At 42.2% G+C, this 12714-nt stretch overlaps 1 long non-coding RNA gene across 1 annotated transcript in view; it reads left to right on the top strand.

Annotated features, from left to right (window-relative positions):
• Positions 1-1403: 1403 nt before the first annotated feature.
• LOC137149554 (uncharacterized) overlaps positions 1404-12714 on the top strand; it is a 47267-nt gene continuing 35956 nt past the window's right edge. Inside the window, exon 1 of the long non-coding RNA XR_010918800.1 lies at positions 1404-1539. This is a non-coding gene — a long non-coding RNA (uncharacterized lncRNA). The remainder of the gene's footprint in view (positions 1540-12714) is intronic.

The following is a 12714-nucleotide window of genomic DNA, read 5'->3' on the forward strand; positions in this document are numbered from 1 at the left end:
AGTGGGGGAGACCTAGGTTGGCGAGTGAGCCCATCCCATACTCTGTCTGTCCCACAGACGTGTGCTGGCTCCCCACTCTGGGTGTTCCAACCTGGCGCATGGGTTTGCAGAGCCACGCACTCAGATTTGGTCTGACTGCCCTTCCGTCATGATGAAGAGGCAGCCAGACCAAATCTGAGTGATGTTGCAGCCCTGTGCATCAGCTCGCACTGTCTGAAGCGGGGTGCTGGAACAGGAGCAACTACTGGAGGGAGAGGCTCTTTCTCCAGTCCCAGCTCACTGGGGCCTCCCCTCTGCCTAGGGACAGGACTTGGGTTGCAGTTGGGGCAGAGGGTGCATATATGTAATGGTGGGTTGCAGATGATGGGTCATCTTAGTAAAAAGTTTGGGAACCACTGACTTAGAAGTTGGCTTATCCCCTGCAGTGTGAGGGTTTATATCCCTTTCAAAACACATCCTTTTTTCATTCTTTTTTTTAAATCCCTTATTATTCTGGAAGTTCTTGTTATACTGACAAATATCCAGTCCTTTTTTTGAATCCTGCTGAGCTGAGGAACACAATGATATCTTGTGGCCATAAACCTGTATCTCAATAACTAGCAAGTTCTGAGAACAAGGCCTAGTTTTCTGGCACCTGAGTGTCTTTGGGAGTAGGTGTGTTGCTGCTCTTAATATAATTACCTCCTCCACTTGCACACAGCATCTTTGAGTTTCATTTTCAACACCTTCTAGGTTTCTGTGCAGTGTCAATCCACCATTCAGCAGTTGTCATTCAAGTGGTGAACAATTCAGCTTTGCCCTTCACTCAGGCAAGTTTTAATTCTTTTCACCTAAATGTAGTGCTCATGAAATATGTCTGACTAACAGCCCTGGAGTGTGAAGCCTTCTTAATCCACATTAAAACTCCAGAACAAACAGCAGCAGTGCAAGCATTTCTGTAATACCCTGGTAATGTTGCTGAGCCCTCACCTGTTGGGGATAAGAGGGAAATTGAGTTTCCAGTTCCTTGTCCTCTCTGCCATGACTTGCAACAAGAGTGCTTTTGTGATGTGGTCCCTCTTTCACTAGCAGTTGGTCTGAGACAGCCAAACAGGTACCAAAGGGCAACAACTTTTATTTACAACTAACCTGGGCTGGATTTGAGCCAAAATCTAGAAATTAAAGCTTATTTTGTTAACTAACAGAGAATTGCCTATAAATAAATTAATTTTTTTTTTATTGTGGGATATTCCATTATCAGCCCTATCCTCTTGTTGATGGCCCCATGTTGTCAAGGAAGGGATTAATGAGGGCTTGTGGACCCAATTAGCCCTGCTCTGTTACACCTGTAGCAGATCTCAGGTGAGGAGAGGGGATTTAAAAGATTTAGCTCAATTGATGTCTGATCAGGAAAGAAAGTAGAGCTCTGCTTCTTCTTTGTGAAAGAAGCCAAGTTTCAGCTTAGTGTCTAAGCTTGCTGATTGGATGATTGGGCCCTCAAGCTGACCAAATGACTGGTGGTTTGAAGACAGGTCTGGAGTGCTGCTGAAGGCTTATGGGGTAAAAACATTTTGAGTTCTAGTTTCTTTTATTTTTGGACTTTAATACCCCAGAATAGGTGGAACTGAAGAGTGCATTAGCTGGAGGGCTAAAGCACCACTGCATTGGACCTCATGAGTGGTGATGCCTGACCACTGAAGAAGCTGAGGCAGGGAAAGATGGGGGGATGTTGCAGAGGCCAACCCTATTACACACCCCATTATCCACTTTTTGATTTAGTATCTAAGAGTTTTCAAAGAGATTCCTTGAATCAGAAGATTGATAGGTGAGTATCCATAAAACCATGCATCCAGTCTATCACCGAATGTGGAGAACTTTGAGCTGTGATGGGGTGAGATGAAATTTTTTCCAATTACTGGTTTTTTTTTTTAAACACAATTCTGCCTCTTGTTTACTTTAACCAAAATAAGTGTGGTTTCACAAACAAACAAAAAGAATCAGGCTATTCTTCAGTATAAACATATAAGAACATTCTTCTGTGCTGTACACTAGTGCAAACCTGAAGTAACTCCACTGAAGCCAAAGGAGTTGCTCCATGCACTTGCATAGCTGAGAGCAGAATTTGGTTTGCAGAATTCTCTGAAAGCACATTTGCCTCATGGCACGTTGGCTCTACTGCAATTTGTATTTCATTTTGTGTTCAATCTTCTTTCCATTTATGTATGAAAGAAAATGTTTGTTGCAGATTACTTGTGTCCTCATGGAAATAAGATGAGACTGTCAATATTTCTAAATAGATACTACAGCTGTGAGAAACTTTATTTGAAATTAAAATCATTCTGGAATCTGACTTTCCAAGAATGCAGTGTTCTCTGCAGTTTGTCATGTCTACCAAATTTTTGTCTAAGTTGGGCATGACATTTTCTTCTGTTTGTCCTGATAGTCTTCCATGGTGTGGTTTTGAGCTGGGTTGGTTGGATTTCGTCGCATTGTATTTCTTCATGTCATTCTCTCACTGAGTGAGCCTACCCCACATGCTCAGGAGGATAAAGACTGAATTAGGCTGTTTACGTGCAGATCACCATTGGAATATACAGCAGCTCTGTAGGATAGAAATATAATAGCCATTCTGCACCAACAACGTAAGATTGCAATTCTCATTCAGGCAAAATTCCTCCTCACTTAAACAGGATTTTTGCTTAAAGATAGAATAAGAACTTTAGGATTTGGCCTAGTGTTTTAGAGATGAAGGTACTTTTTAACTTTTATCTAATAGAAACTTTGGAGGAATTTAGCAAAGGCCAAATCTTACTCTTTTACTCAGACTTTGCTTTAAATAGAAGTTTTGTCTCAACAAAGACTACAGAATTGGGCCTTTATCTAGGCAGAATATAGTTAACTATCTGGAATTTGATTAGACATAACATGTGGTGATATATCATGTTAACTCACAGGAAAGCATAGCCTCTGAGTTAGCAACACTTCCTATAACACATAAGTTTTCCTTTCGCAACAGGGATGCTGGAACAACTTTTATAATGCTGGTGCTGAAAACCATTGAACAAAACTGTAAATCCTGAAAAACTGAACAAACCCTGTGTACAATGGAAACCATGAATGCTATTATTACTTCAAGCCAGGAGGTTCCCAGTACCCTGGCTTAGAGGTTTCCCATCCCATTACAAAGTGTGGCCAGAATGCTTAGTTGATGATTCTGATGAAGTTACAATGCAAGAAGATATGATTGCAGGATCAAGAGAGTATAATATAAACAGCTGATATGTCTCTCCATTACATGGGTTGAAGTGAAAGAACCCCAACAACTAAATGGTGACAGACATTGGGAAATCAGTCATATTGTAGACCTATTGTCCACAATGTTCATTCAACCCAAACTGTTCCCAGATTTCCTTTTTGTTTAGTCTAACTAAGTTAACATTATTTTAATTCATCTGCATTTTGTCTGACTCTTATTATGCGCCTGCCGTGAATTTAAACCAGGACATTAAGAAAATGTAAGCATTAGCTGAACTTAATACATTTCTGCGCTTTCCCAAATGGACAGCCAAGAACATTCAGCACTATGGTAAAAATGTAGGAAAGGTATGTGCCAGAATTTTTAAAATAGTGTTTAGCTGTTTATTGAATATTCAGAGCGGGCACAGAACTAACAGCCTTTTGCACGCAGAGTTGGTGCTAGGCATAAGCAGAGTAAGCAATTGCTTAGAGCACTGAGCAGCTCAAAGGGACCCCCTATTTGTTATTTTTTTATTGGGGGAATATTCCTGCTTAGGCTGCCGAATGAGCTAGCACTGCCTCTGTTTGCACTTGTCAAAATAATTAAGCTGCTTAATGAGATCCTTCCATATCAACCAATGCCTAATATGTGCTGATGTAATTCATGAATGCTAGACATAGCTAATCTTTGCTCTTTGTGTAATACTGAAATACAGCAAAGGCCCTTTGTGTATCCGTTTCACTGTAGCTACAGTAGAAGTTATACATGTATATTGAGAAGGGAGACTGTCCCTAAATACTGTCATTAAATAAAGGGATGTGTGATTTAATTCTGGGTTAATCTGCTGACATAATGCAGGGCAAGGGGCTTCAGATGGCATAAATCTGTTTTATGATGATTTAAAGCGATCCATAATCTCTGCTCTATCAAGGGGTCCTGCAAGCAGCCAACACAGGCCTCATGGGTGGAACTGTGGGGAAGGTGATGGTACAAAACATCACCTGCCTTTAACTAGGGATGCATCTCAAGTTGGAGTATTTCACAGGTGCAGAGGTTGCTACTTGCACCTCTGTGGGTGCAGAGAGGTGAACTAAGCTTAAGCAGTGAAAGACAAGGAAAATCTTCCATATGAAAAATCAGATGAAGACCGATAGCTGTCAACTTCTGAAACATCTTGGCAGTGAAACATCCCAGATTCTCAGACACCATAGTGATGACATGGTATAAATTCCTAGGTAGACAGATGGCAAACATATCTGATCTCTAGTACCTAGCTATCTGAGGGTGCTATGAGTATTTATATATAATTGGAGTTGTGTTGGAGTTTTTTTGTGGGTTTTTTGTCTTTTTTGCTAATGTAACCTTTTCCAGGTGATTAACAGCAGCAAAATGGACTGGGTTCAATGTAGTTAGGTTCCCGCTTGACAAATGACTAAACTATCTCAAGCTCCTACCCAGAAACCTGGAAAAACTAAAGACACCTTCCCTGGAGATCCTTTAACAGGCAGAATATTCTCATTCACAAGCATGCCAAGACTGTACAAACAAGGAATATTGATTAGGGAAAAGGGAACACAGTTATAAACTTGGAAAACATAGCAACAGACAATATATGCAAATAAAGAGTAAAATACCCTCCAAGTAATTTTGGCAGCATCTAACTCTCTTACTGCTCCCTGGTGAGACTGTCCCACAAGTGATAGTCCTTTGGCCACACCACTTCACCCACCCATCAAACACCACTCATGATTGGGATCAGTGAGCAATAGCCCTAAGGTCTGTCTATAGTCCAAAGGGAGCTGCTTGCCTGATGGTGACCTCCTCCAACCCGGCTTAGTGATTCAGCTTTGTTAAGGTGCTGGTTGGTTGGTAGGTAGGTAGGTAGGTAGGATCTCCCTGCAATCCACTCAGCTCTCTTGTTGCTGTTCCCTGTAATAGCTCTTGCAGTAGAGTGCTCATTCTATATTCTCTCACAGTCAAATCCTTGTGAGAGGAGACCAAGAGCATTAGGATCCCTGAGCTGTGGCCTGGCTGCACAGAAGTGAGCTCTTTGTCACAAAGTAAGAGCTCTTTCCACTCTCTGGGAGCCCACGCCCCCACCCTCCAATCCAAAATTGTTAATTTACAGTGCGTCCCCAAATGTAGCAAGAAATGGTGCATGGGTAACCTATGCAAATAAAGTTCTCTATGGCAGAATTTTCCCCTTTTCACCCATAGAGGGAGTGGAGAGTTTTTTCTCCTCTGGAGCTTCTGGCCACAGGACTAGTAAGGACATTGTAACAAAATGTTTTGCTTCATTTATGAGAACTGTTGCAAGGGAACATGCAGCTTGGGTTGTATTTCAGCATAAGATTTTTTTCTGTACATACCTTTTAATGAGATGCTTGTACTTCTTGTCAGTGGTGGATTAACCCCATTTGGCTACTAGGCTAAAATGTCATCTCCTCTGACTAGATCATTCTAATGAGTGGGAAGTGAAGACTAGCTCCTAAATTATGTAAGATGCCTAGGGTAGTGGCACTGCAGTCAGCTGATAGACAAATCTATAGATATATGTGAGAAAGTATTGGATGATGTTTCCGAGTGACTAAAGAGCCATCATACGAAATGCAAATGAAAATGGAAACATTATGAAAAATCACCTGTCCTTTCTCTCTGCCTTTTGACCAGAGGAAGTTGTCCTACACTTATTGTTGCTTCTGGCCTTGGCCCATGCACCCCATATGACAGTGCTTGTGAAAGTATAAGTATATCGCTTGTTCCCAGAGAAATTGATGGCTCCTTCTGTGCCTAAATCTTTCTTCCATGTTTTTCTGCACTAGTGTAAAAAAGTTATTTTGTATCACTGCTCCTAGAAGAGTAAAGAGGGGCTGAATTGCAGACAAGGAAAGCTGTGGTACATTGCTCAGTGTTGCGGGAAGCGTGACTAGATAGGCTTAGCCAGCAGCGGTTTAAATTATGATAACACACTGAAGCTGAAAAGGATAAGGCTGCATCTATAATCACACTAGGGACTGTGAAACTAATTCATAGTGCAAGTATCACCTTTCTCTCAGCACATCACTCTGCTTGTGACAGGTGCTGGGGTAGGCTCTTGAGCCAGCATTTGCTCCCAATCCCATTCCTGGATCTGACTTCCTGTTCTGGAGGGATTCCTCGGCCCCTGAACTGGCTCCCGTTCTAAGAACTGACACCATTCCCCACCATGCATAGGAGAACCCCACACCCTCCAGCCCTGAACTGGATCCTTTTCCAAGCCTCCCCCTGCTTTGGGAAGTGGTTCTGCTCTTTGGTGATGGGGGAGGGGGCAGGGGGGGCGGGGTAGGAAGGGAAGTGTGTGTAGAATCTTGCACATTCTCCTGCATCAGCAACAAACAATGTAAATTTTTTTTTAATGTCAATTTTGAAAACAGTCGGGCACCAATAAGTGACCTTTCTTTGGAACACAGCAGGGCAAAGGACTAACAGCTAGTGTCACAATCCTGCTGTGGTTATGCTGAATTTCAAAGGAAAAAAGCAAATTTTAAATGGACTGTCAGGACATATAGGATGCTGGGGTCATGCCATATTGACCTTTTGAAAGCACAATTGACAGCTTCTGTCGTTCTCTTCTCCTTCGCTGAAGTATAAGACAAAGTGTTTTTAAACAGCAGGTTTTTGGTGTTTACAATAGGCTGTTTGTTCCAGTTACAGCCCAGAATGAAACATGACAAAGAAATTACCAGCCCAGAAAATTGGGCCAGACCCACCCACCTCCTAAGGGAGGCAAATTAGCAGAGCTCTAAAGCCAGTGAGGTACAGTTTATCCTTCTGTAGTGAACAGCTTTAAAAATTAAAGTGACCTTTAATGTCCACATAGAAATGTCTCTCTGAACATCAGTAGAGTAATAAAATACAAGGGTGGAGGATGACAGTTCAGACTTGATTCTGCAAGCTCTTAGGAGGTGTGGTCTGAGAATGCTGAGGAAGTTGATTACCTGCTGAGCTATATACACAGGCTCAGCTGGAGTGCAGGCAGCAATTGAATGGAGTGGAACACAATGAGCTAGGATGTGCACCCACGTCATCTTCTGTATGGGTATGCAGGACCCAAAGGATGATGCATTGGGTGGACGACACTGGGTATGTCTGAGACAATGGTGCTGAGCCCTCATCCACCCTTTGGAAAGGTGATGCCCAGAAGCCATTTGTTGAGGGGGGGACCCAGTGTTCATGCTAGGTGCAGGTGGATTGCTGGTGCCAGACAGCTGGCTTCCAGCCTCACAGTGGGGCAAGTAGCTTTATACTGAGCTGAACAGCTTTTCTTACTTCTATATTGAGGCAGAGCCGAGCCTTATATAATGAGGTTCAGACCCCTGCTATTTATAGCCCAGATAAAGTTTCTCTCTCCTGCTAGGGTGTAGACACCATGCTGTCTTCTCCCCCACTTGTGAGCTTGATAGTTTTATTTACCTTATATGTAAATGGATCTTCATTGTGTCTGCCCGATGACCGGGTTGGACAGACATATATGCATTCCTTTGTCAAGGGCAGATTGTGCTTATGAGTTGCTTGCCAAACAGATCTTAAAATCCTAATTTTAACACATCCATAATTCTTTGCACACACCCTGTGCATACATCACATGAGGATATTAATAAGTAGTGAGTTACCATTGAAAAAATGAATATCTTCATGCCAACGTTTGGGTATATATCATGACAAGTCAGGCCTGACATATTCACTACACCCAAGACACAAGTTGCTGACACAGAGTAATGAGCCACCAGTGGGCCTGTTGTGAAGTGGAAGCATTCAAAGGTTAGGACATACCACAATTAAGGCTGCCTGTGCAACCTTGATTCAGCCCTCTTGTGCTTCTGGGGCAACACATCTTTAACTATGCACTGTCCCAAGTAAGTGGCTTGTGGCAAAGCCACAACTGAACCTGCACCAAACCCATGATAGGCCTGATCCAATTGCTGCTGAGACCTTCCATTGACTTCAGGGGGAGTTGGGCTGGGCTCTTGCCTGACACTCGGTTTTGAGAGGATCAGTAAAGAATAAGAAGTGGTGTTTATCAAAGGAGCAATCCCTTAAGGTTTTTTCATAGACAGCAGCCTGCAGCATTAGTGTTAGTGTACACTTAAGAGCCATTCTTCCTCCAGTGCACAGTTTAACTGGAGGTTGTCCAGATTATGTTGTTCTCTGCTACAACACCCAGCCAAAAACGGAATATGAAAACAATCTAATTAGGAAGAGGATGCTCAAGGATTATGAGCAGAGCAAGTGTTACAAGTTTATGAAATAGCATGAAGGGATAGAGGGGGCTTAGAAAGAATTTTCAAAGATATGGCCTGCACTGCTCACCTGAAGAGCCCCAAAACAGTCTGATTTCTTACCACTGAAACCAATGGGAAAGTTCATTAACTTCAATGGGAGCAGACAGAGGCCTAAAAAAACTAATATGCAATTCTGCTTGCATGCTTCTGCTAGACCAGTGGTTCTCAACCAGGGGTATGCCAAGATCTTCCAGGAGTAGGTCAACTCATCTAGATGATTGACAAGTTTTACAACAGGCTACATAAAAAGCACTAGTGAAGTCAGTACAAACTAAAATTTCATACAGACAATGACTTCTTTATAACTGCTCTTTAGACTATATCAGTGTTTCTCAGTCTGAAGGTCACGATTTATTTTATTATATGTAAAAATGAGAAACTAAGCAATTTTTCAGTAGGTCTGCTATGAGACCTTTGTATTTTATGTCTGATTTGGTAAGCAGGTAGTTTTTAAGTGAGGTGAAATTTGGGGCTTACAAGACAAATCAGCCTCCCGAAAGGGAAGGTTGAAAATGACTGTGCTTGACAGCCTTGCAGAATGCTTTTGATGCCGAACTGGGATGGAGGAGATGGTGCTGAGTGGTTTTTAACTTAATTTGTAGAACATGGCTCTCTTCCTGCTAACCCTATGCAAAATAACTTGACACGCACAAAATAGATCGCAGCTAGAGCTGGTGACATTTTTTCATGAAAGTGATCCTTTTTTATTTTTCCATTTCATGTGATTTTTGCATCTACTATCCTCAAATTGAACATTACGTTTACGGAGAAGGTAAATGTTTCATATTGAAGTGTGTGTGAGAGAAATCTGTAGGTGTGGCCTAGTTTAGTGAACTGAGCTCAGGGTGCAGAGCCAGAAATTCCTGAGTTCTACTTTTTACCTCTGAGCGAATGACTTTGATGCTGTTATGACAGGCATCAACACATGGCACTGTTATATGTAGTCTCCCAAGTTCTTTCTTATTGTGCAATAATGTCTTTTGGAAGACATGCTGTATCATTAGTTTTTGGTTTTGTGAAGAGGCAGCTTCAGGACAAGGGGGAGCTGTGTGAGCAGCAGGAGAATTTGCTGTCTGCCTTGGGCTCTGATTAGAGTCCATTCTTCAGGCAGAGTTGCTCCCAGAGAACCAGGCATTGGTGTTGGGCTGAGATTCCTGAAAGAAGGGATTGCCCTGCATGCTGTCTGACCATTGCATTTCAGGGCTGATGTATTATAGAAAGTAATAGTTTGCCCAGACTCCTCATCTCTGATTTCTCCTCCACTGGGAAGTTGACCTGCAAGGCCCTGGAATTCTGCTATCAGTGGGCACAGGGGCAACACTGGTGTCATAATAAGATACTAGCGTCAGAAGGAGGGGCAACAGTAGATTGCACTTACAGAATACTTTGTAAACTTGACTTAGTTATGCTTCACAAGAGCCCTATGAGGTGTGCAAAACTAATTAGCTTCATTTTATTCATGGGGAAACTGAGCCTCAGACTAAGTGCATTGCCTGAAACCAAGGCCACACAGCAGCTCAGTATCAGAAGCCAGACTTCCTCTTCATTCCCACTTTGCAGTATTGGATAACACCTCATCTAGGTAATAACATCTGTAAGTTAAATTCTTCCCTCTACAGAGGTCACCAGACTATGCAGACACACATGCCTATTTTGTTAACTCAGAAAGGCACATTTTATTCTGTCCCAATCTCTTCATCAGTAATGTTTACCTACCTCTGGTCATGGCACAGGTGTTTGGATCTAATGCACAGTCTGGGACTGGATTTGTATCCTGTCCATTTATTCTTCATGAGTTGCTTTCCCATTTAGGAAAGTTAATGTATTTCTATTTAACATAATGAAAGATCAAAACTGAAATGAAATATTTTGCTTAGCCTGATACTTTTTGGATTTTAAATACATAAAAATTTGAGATTTTGACTGTCCTGATTTGGGACAGAAAAACTTCAGAAATATCAAATTCTCATAGGATAGAAAAGCCATGTCTTATCCAGCTCCCACTCTCTAATTCTGGGGCAATAAGTGTCTTTCCCATTTGAATAAACTTGATTGTCCTGTATCTCATGGTATGAGAGAGCTTGCTGCATTATCAGAAAACTGTAACTGAGCTGATCTCAGACAAAGCATTGTGCAGCAGTTCTTGTAGTCAATGGGAGTTTTGTCTAACAACCAGAGGATTGAACTCATTCTGTTTCTGATTTTAATTAGAAATCACAAGACTTAGTATACCATCAGAACTAGTGAACAAACCTGGTGATATTTCTATATTTAATGATGAAGCTATTAATTTTCTTATGTTTTTAATTAGTTATTTAATTCCTGGCCATTTCTTTTAAATTTAAAAGTGTAAAAATTAAAGGCAAGATTCTAAACTCTGGAATAACTGCATTGGAGTTACTTATTAACTGCCCTGAAGTTAAGTGGAATGCTTATAGTAAGGAAGATGGTTAATATAAGCGAGACTATGCCAGTAGCATTCCCATCTGTTTTGGGCGAATGTGCTGTCTTAGTAGACTCAGAGCCAAATTCTACTCTGTTACACTATTGAAATAAATGTGTGTGGGGAATGAAGGCTTGGAGCCTTTGCCATGGCTCCTAGCTGATGCTTTATTGTTCCCACAATTGGCTGATGGAAAGCATATAATGGTCCAGCATTGGTCTAGCAGCAGGTGGGGCTTCTAGCATGGAGTTACAACATGGATTTTTTTTTCCAAAATACATGTACGTACATGGGATATATCTACACTTGGAGCTAGGGGTGTGATTCCCAACTTGTATAGACATACTTGCATTAGCTCTCATCTAGCTAGCATGCTAAAAATAGTCATGTAACCATGATAGCCTGGGCAGTGGTGAGTGGCAGCCCGGGCTAGACATTCTGAGTACAAACCCACCTGGGTCCCAGAGGTACATATTTGAGGTGGCTAGCCTGTGTTGCTACTGACTGTGCTATCCCAGCTACACTAGCTCAATGAGAGCTAGTATGTGTCTGTGTGAGCTGGGAATTACACCCCTAGATCCAAAAGTAGACCCAGCAATGGTGTGGTTGTCTCTTGCAAAGGCATGTAATGGAAGAAAAGGGCATTGGAACCTCCCTTCCTCCTTCTGTCCCTTACTCAGGGCAGGCAAAATCAGTCCTAGATCTTTCCTGAGTGCAAAGACTGCTCCCTGTAAGCATTCTCAGAGACACAAGAAACCCCAATTGGGTTGTGAAAAATGTGGGCACAGGGGACATATGCTGCACTTCCTAGTGGAGTAGAGCACTGGCTATGGCCTTACTAAATTTCTGGCAAGCAAAACCCTTCCCTCTGCCCAATATGGGCCTGTCACTGAAGGTTTGAAACTCCTGTTTGAAACAGGAGTATGTGGTAGAGCACTACAGAACTTATAGTGCACGGTGGCAGGGCCCACGTGGCCAGTTTAGGTCACAGTGCTATATGTTCACACTGAAGCTGGCTGAGGATTAACTAGCTCTGTAGACAAGCCCTGAGACCATCCATCTCTGCTGCAATCAGCAATGCATGCAAGAAATCGGAGCTAGAGAGGTGATAGAGATGTTATGAGGTCTGGTTCTTAATGTAGACTATGGGGATGTGGTCACTAATTGTATGCTCACAGGACTGTTTTAGTCAACCACTCACAATATGGTATTCCTGAATCCAATTTTAATAATGCTAGTTAAACAGATACATTACAATGGCTTAAACATTCACTAGCACCCAGGGGTCTTGGATTGTCATGCCACTAGAGCAGGAGCTTCTCACTTTCCTCTTTAAAACAATTAACTTAGAGATTCAGCTGTAATAATTTATTCAGAACTAACTTGAAAAACATGACTGCTGGAAAGAAGGCAGAACAAATAGTGGGCTATATTCTGCCACTCTTACTCTCCTAAAGTAGTACCTTACTCTTCCAGGAATGCCATTAAAATCAATGGGATTACTTGCAGAGTAAGATTCTACTCCATGTCAGTAAGGGAGTTTGATGGGGTGTCTAATCCACATAGGTGAATTAACAGGAGTCTGAGAGCTCAGTTTGCCCACCTGATTGCACCTGTAGGCTGGCCTAGGCCTAATTAATGATGAAACCCAGTTTGGGAGGGTTTGGAAGTTTGGAGTGGAAGGGGCTGCAGGGAAAAAACTCTTGTCCCTACCACCAGAAGAGGGAGTGGAG

This window comes from Emydura macquarii, unplaced genomic scaffold, assembly GCF_026122565.2.
Source record: "Emydura macquarii macquarii isolate MOO-44397 ecotype Brisbane River unplaced genomic scaffold, CSIRO-AGI_Emac_v2 contig_767, whole genome shotgun sequence".
NCBI classification, from domain to species: Eukaryota; Metazoa; Chordata; order Testudines; family Chelidae; genus Emydura; species Emydura macquarii.